The sequence below is a fragment of the Papaver somniferum genome, chromosome 8 (assembly GCF_003573695.1).
Source record: "Papaver somniferum cultivar HN1 chromosome 8, ASM357369v1, whole genome shotgun sequence".
Classification (NCBI taxonomy): domain Eukaryota; kingdom Viridiplantae; phylum Streptophyta; class Magnoliopsida; order Ranunculales; family Papaveraceae; genus Papaver; species Papaver somniferum.
In genome coordinates, this window is record NC_039365.1 from 25,509,706 (window position 1) to 25,516,654 (window position 6,949).

Consider the following 6,949-nt stretch of genomic DNA (forward strand, 5'->3'; position numbering starts at 1 on the left):
GTTTTCTTCTTCTCCGTTAAACTACAACGTTGACGATCTGAAACTGAAAACCTTAATACTCTTCGGAGCAAAAACCAGAGAGAGAAAGTGATGTTGATGTAGAATTTTTGTTTGGATAATCAGGATATTTGTTTGCAAAATCTTAGATCTAAATTCGAAATCATTTTTTCATTGAGAATTTCGATTAGGAATTGTTTCTCGGACTGGTTCTTCATCCGAGAGAGAGCGCTAAAGAAAATTAGAGAGAGAAACTGAAAAAGAAAAAGAAACCAAAAATGAAATCTACGTCTAGTTTTATAACTATATATACTAAAGGGCTGTTTTGGTATTATGAAGTAAAATTTTTATTTACAGGCCCTGAATTCTAAAGTTATGGGCCTAGAAATATCAAAATGTAAAATAATGGAGTTGATAGAGAAGGATCCATTTTGTGGGGCTTCTCTATATTCAACCTATATAGTAGGGGGTTATAGTATTTTTCACTTCAAGTATTTCCTATCATGTTATGGTGATTAAAATATCCTACTTTGTAAGTTAGATAATACTTAGCTCAAGAGGAATGTCTTTCCTTCCTGCCTCATCGTGACTTTCTCACTGCCTCAGTTTGCTTGGCGATCCTTTATTATTTATATTCGCATGATCTTATAGGTCTTATTTGCCTCATAAGTAAGGTCTTATTTCCTTCCCTACATAGAGAATTTAAAGGACTTATAGTCGCTTTGGGTAGGGTCTTCCACCTGTTGGGCGACGAAATCTTACTTCCATGTGCTCTTGCGAGTCATTGGCCATTGATCTCGCCTTAACTGTGTTAGTATTTTTACCTCCTCAGGTCGTATTTGCGACAATATACCCGGTCTTAGATACTCCCGTGAGTAAAATTCCCCAACACATTGCCGTCTTTAACACAATTCAGCTCCCTAATGGAGGGTGCCGTCCATTTATATTCCCCCTGAATTGCCCTTTCAAGGAGGTCATTCCTAACCATTTCAGTTGGACTCCTCCCATCAAGTTATTCAACAACCAATATTGTCGTGACCCCGTGCCTTTCTCCTATGTGTCTTATGGGTACAAGATCACACCATAAGTGGGTTTCTTTGGACCGAGTGTATCCAAGCCAAGAACTCCTTCTACTCCACTGATCATGTTTCTACATCCCGTGCCGGAGAACTTATTCGCTGAGTGGTTCGTTCTCAGTGGCCTCCAGCGGATAGGATTTTGTTTCGCCCCAATATAAGTGACTTCTCCAGGATTTTCCCAATATGACGCGCGTTAGGGCTTAGGGTCGCCTCTTACATGATCATGCTAAAACGCCGTCGCACAATCACGCGAACTAAGTTGACACGCCAAAATTGGGTACCCAGCCTCCCTAGTTAGAGGTTTTAAATAGTAACTTGCTTCCCCCTATTGAGGTCTTACGAGATGATTAAGTAGACTTTGTTTCACCTTTGTCTTGCTCGCATATAGAAAGAAATTTGCTTCACATTAATGTTTCTTTGGTTAGTACACAACTTGCTTTCTTCATTACATCATTTCATCATTGCATACGTATTTTAGATGGTAACTTGTGCGCGACGCATATCCTTGTTTTCGCCTTCAGTCATTGCTTTCGCGAGGTCATTCTTAGTTTCTTACTGCTGACCTATGATCTCTCCTTTGCTTTCATTATGAACAAAGTAATATCTTGCGGCGCGCCTAGAGATTCCTTTGTATTGGGTCTTCCATCTTGACACCAAGTCTTTCATACTTTCGCCTTGCTCTCTTCTCAGGTTGAATAATGTGTTTCTTCCTGTTTTAATCAAGTCTAATTGTGCATATACGCTTATGAATGCATTTTTCAGCTCCGGATAAGACGTAATATTTATCATTTGAGAGTGTTCGTGTTTTGCTGCTTCGCCTTGCTCCATCATTTTCTTAGGGGGTAAATGTCGTGACTGATCAATCCCGCGAAATGTTCTTATCTCGCCATGTTTAGATACCTTCCTTAATTTTCGCATATTTACATTCGCGTTCTTCTTAACGCATTCAGCCTGATTACTCTCCTTTTTTATTTTGCACAAGATCTTTTCTCCGGATTTCTTTCTATTTCGTATAGTCTTTTCCTCATGCCTTTATCATATGCACTAGTTTTTCTGTCCTTTTATCATCTTTCACATTTTATCTCTGTTTTTCCTTCAACTTCGCCTTTCCCTCATACTGATTCACGTCCAGTTAGTCACATCTCTTCGCACTAGTGCAATACCCTATGATCTCTCATTTGCCAGATGGCATGGGGAATCAGATTCGTCTGTGGTAAGTTGACGCGACTCCCATTATTCCATGAATCCAGGGCCTCCCAATGATGGCATTGTATGGCGATTCTACGTTTTCCATGGAGAATGTGACTATCGTTTCCAGAGTTCCTGCGGGAATGACCATGGTAATCTCGCTCTTTGGTCTTGACGCGACACTGTTGAATCCGTAGATTTTATACGTGGAAGGGATCAGGTCTGAGTCACTGTACCCCATGGTCCTGAACGCGTGGTAGAACAAAATATCAACAGAGATCCCTGTGTCTACTAGGATTTTATTTATCACCCAGTGTCGCTTTTTATCTTCTTCATCTTCTTCCCATTTAGAGTATGGATGCATAGTCATGGTGACTACCAATGGATCGGAATACATCCCTCTTCTTATTGGCATGTCGTCTGTCGTGAAGGAAATTGGCTGCTTTTTCCATTATTCGAGCGGTTGACCTTTCGTTACCTGATGTATTTTTTCGCCATTGCGACCTCTTTTGTATACTCAGATTAAGACATTATCATGAAAGTCGCTGATGTCTTTAGAATAATGTATAATTGAATTTATATGCCTTGATTTTTGTGCGATTTCAATGAGGTGTATGGCTGCTGATTGTTGAGGGGTGGGGTGGGGGTGGTTCCCTTGGTAATTCGCTTGCCTCCAGAAAATGGTTCAAGTTTCCTTTCTTGATTAGTTCCAACAAAAACCTTCGCACGTTCCTGCAACTTGCGGTGTTGTGAACGTGAAACCGATGATACACACATAATTCACCACTTCTTCCTCTTTGTGGGGGTTCTCTTCCGACATTCCATGGTAGTGGTATTTCTTCAGTCAGCACAACAGTTTCCCAGATATTTTCTATTAAGGTGTTTAGTATAGAAGTTTCACATCTTCGAATGGTGGATAATATGACCTTCAACCAAATCTTTGGTTGTTGTTATACCCTGTTCTTCGATAATTGTTGAATCTACCGCCCTAATTATCGTACCTCCTTGATGGATAATTATATGAGTGAAGCCTATCCCCATATTCTCTCCGAAACCATTCTTCATCCTTGCTTAATAGAGCTACCTCGTTCGCAGTACGTTCTTTTGCTGACTTTCCCTGTCCAATATCGAGGGTACTTTCGACATTTCCCGTTATTCGTGGCATGATTGTCGCACTTCCTCCTTTTGCGGATGTGATGGCGTTTAATTTGGTATACATTTACCTCTACTTTTCTTCCAACGCGATAAACTCTTCCTGATGCTCCCTTAGTTCTTGCATATCAATTATGTGTCTGAGTCGAAATATTTCTATGTACAAGAGATCAGTTGCATACAAAGAATTGACAAAGGCGAGGATCAAGTGTCGCTCTGATACTTATACTGCTGATTCGCTACACATGGTCCTCCATCGTGTGGTTAGGCTTAAAAGACTTTCCCCATGCGCCTTCCTTAAGTTAAATGCATTTTCAGTTCCTGCCTTAGCCTGGTTTCTAGTTATGTAGTTTCCCAAGAACAACCTTTGTAGTTGCGCGAATGAAGTCATTGATCCTTTGCACAAATTGTCGAACCATAATGAGGCCTCCCCTGTTAGATTGGTCGGAAAATATTTGCATAACACCGCTTGATGTTGGGCCCATGGAATTAGTGTGAGGTTATAGGCTTTCATGTGTTGTACCGTGTTTCCTGTTCCATCAAAGATGCTGGAGAACGTGGGTAATGAATATTTGTCAGGAATGAGTGCTTGTAGTATTTCGCGTGAAAAGGGTGATCGCTCTGCCTCCTCTATAGCTTCTGCTAGTTTCATTTTTCCTCCTCCTATCCTTTTATTGTTTTTCATCGCTGCTTTGAGTTCTTCAAGCTGTTGGAGTATAACTTGATTCGCATGGATCTGCCCCGTTTCCCTCTTCCTTGGTTCTATTACCGCCTCCAATCCTCTTTATTCTATCATGTTTATCTCTATCTTCCTTCTGGTTTCTCGCTCCAGACTTGTTTCTCATCCGTATCTTTGGCTTTCGCGTTCTGAGATGCTTCCTCTTCTTCCATCGTATCTCTGCACTTCGTGCCCTGGGATTTCCCTTCTTTCTCGATTCCTTCTCATTTTCTTCGTTCTCGCAATCTTTTGTATATGTCGCACACATTTTCTCTTTCGAATTCTCTTACGCGTACATTTCGTTCGTATTCTGCACGGCTGTTTTGCACTTCTCTATTTCCATTATGTCGCTCTCTTCTTCGCCTTGACGAAATCCTACTCGTATGAGTTTCTGTTAACAAGGCATTTTGTCATTCCAAGTTTGCATGTTCTTCTGCTAGCTCCGCGTCTCTTGCTATGCTTCGTTCGAGTCCTTGCCTCAGTTCTCTTTCAATTCGCCTATGTTGTGTGAGACGTCCTCTTAACCGCTGAATGGTCAAATGGTCCTCATTTCTTGGATTTTCGCCTCTATTTTGTATCGCTTGATTCTCCTCCTCCATTGTTTCGCTGTCAGTGGTGTGTACAGCGCCTTCTTCATAGATGACTCTCTCTCGTTGTTATTTTGTTGTGTTGGATCTTGGGCGACAACATCGTTGTTCCGCTGGCATGTTTCTATGATGGAGAGTAAGCCGAGATTACAGTTCTGTCGCTCTAAGCCTCTTCTTTCTCCAGCAGCTGAAGTTTCAACTTCATCTCTTGTTCCTCCTTTGTTTGCCACTCTGTTACTTCTCCGTTTAACGATGACATGTCCTTCTCTTGAGGCGGTTCACACCATTCTGTTAGCGAAGAGTGTAGGTGAACGAACTTTGGTTTGGTTTTCGGTTACTGAGAATGAATCTTAAGAAAGATATCCGATGGAGTATTGCTCGGTACTTTGAGGAGTAAAAGTTTTTTTTCGATAGAAAATTTCCAAATAAGATAATGTTGATGCTTTATCAAAACTTCATGATGGGTCGGAAGAAATGAAAGCTACGTAGAGAAACGATGATGATAATAACAATGATGACTTCAAATACTCAACTATCAGGTTTTCATGATGGACAAAGAATGATGGTAGACAACAAACAAATTTCGAAAGATGATGTTTTCTAGCTGGTAACTAGCAGGTGAGGATAAATCCTCCCTGTTTCTAGTGCCAAAATGTAGTTGCGGAAAATCCCACAACTACACCCGTTGTAATGATAAAAACACAAAACTTAAGTCATGTGTATCAAATTAAATATTAATGGTATTATTCACCACTTTGATGCTCATATGATCTTCACAAACAATTTGTATTGAATTTATGTAGTTCTTACAATGATCACAATATGAACTTATACACAACAATGGAAAAATATAAGATGAATGCTAAGTTCTAATAGTTTTATCTTGGTTCTCTTGATGATTTTCTTAGCACTTTTCTCTTCACTGATCTCTTTCTCTATCATTTTTGAACCCTTATATAGGAAAATATATTAGTAGAAGACAACTAAGGTTCACATGCAAGATCTTAGTTAAATGATCTTATTTCAGTTTGTCTTATTCACCAGGCTTTGGGAAGATGTCGCTATCCTTCGCGCTATTTGCTCTGTCTTTCACACAACTCCTTTTGAATCGATCTTTGCTATGTCTTCATTTCATGATTGTTTCTTCATACTCTTTCTTCATTGTCGCACTTATATTATTCTCTTTGATCTTTGATTATCGTAATAACTTCTTATTTGGAGCTGTCTTATCTGGGGCGAAGCTGATTTATGTCTTGTGCAATATTTCTCCCATACATCCCTTGTCCTTGGGATCTAAATATATTTCTTTACAAAGCAAGTCCTCATTGTGGCTAGGAAATTAGGCTGAAGACCCAAGAGCAAGGTCTTTTGGCACCTCACTCTAGTGAAAAACCCAAAATCATGGAATTTCAAAATCTAGATGACAGAGTGATCGAAGGTTTTAAGCATTTTCAATTAGACGGAACGGATTAATTAAATCGTCAAACTCTTAAGAACACTTGTAGAGGGTAAGAGGTGTTTAAAAAGGATAAAATTACTAAATTACTCCCACTATTAATACTTAAGAACTGAACTCAAATATATCCTGATTTCGCTCTCATACTACTTTCCGATTAACCTATTCCATTTAATTTGGTTTTTGATTGATTCCTACATTCAAAATTGAAATATTACCAAAAATTTTGTTTTGTGGATTTGAATCGATAGACATGAATGTTCATATAAGCCGATTCCTAACAATCCGCTGGTATGCACATACACCTCGGTCGATTCTGGTTTCATGTTTTTCGTGGTTAAAGTAGTTTAATACATAATCGCTCGATGTGAAAATTTCATGTCGACTGATTTTGGTTAAAAGAAATGCAAAAGGTTTTATGTTGTTTCTGGTGCTCGTGCTTTCGTTGCCTTAATTGCCTTTGAGTTGCTAGTTATAATCGGGACGGTTGTTGCTTGATGGATAATATGTGTAGGAACACCCAATTGCCTATTCGGTCACATTCCATGTTTTCCTTCAGGAAAGAACCGTTTGGTTCCTTTATTGCTTACATATCGAGATGGCCCCAACCTAGGAATACATGAATGCAAGCTCAATGGTAAGAAAAGAGGGGAGATATCTCCTCTGCAATAATGCTCGGTCAAGGAGATTTCTAACTCCCTCTATACATATGCCGAAAATAAACGACCCAGAGCGTGAAAAGCGCCAAGAATTAACTAGCCTATGTAGCATT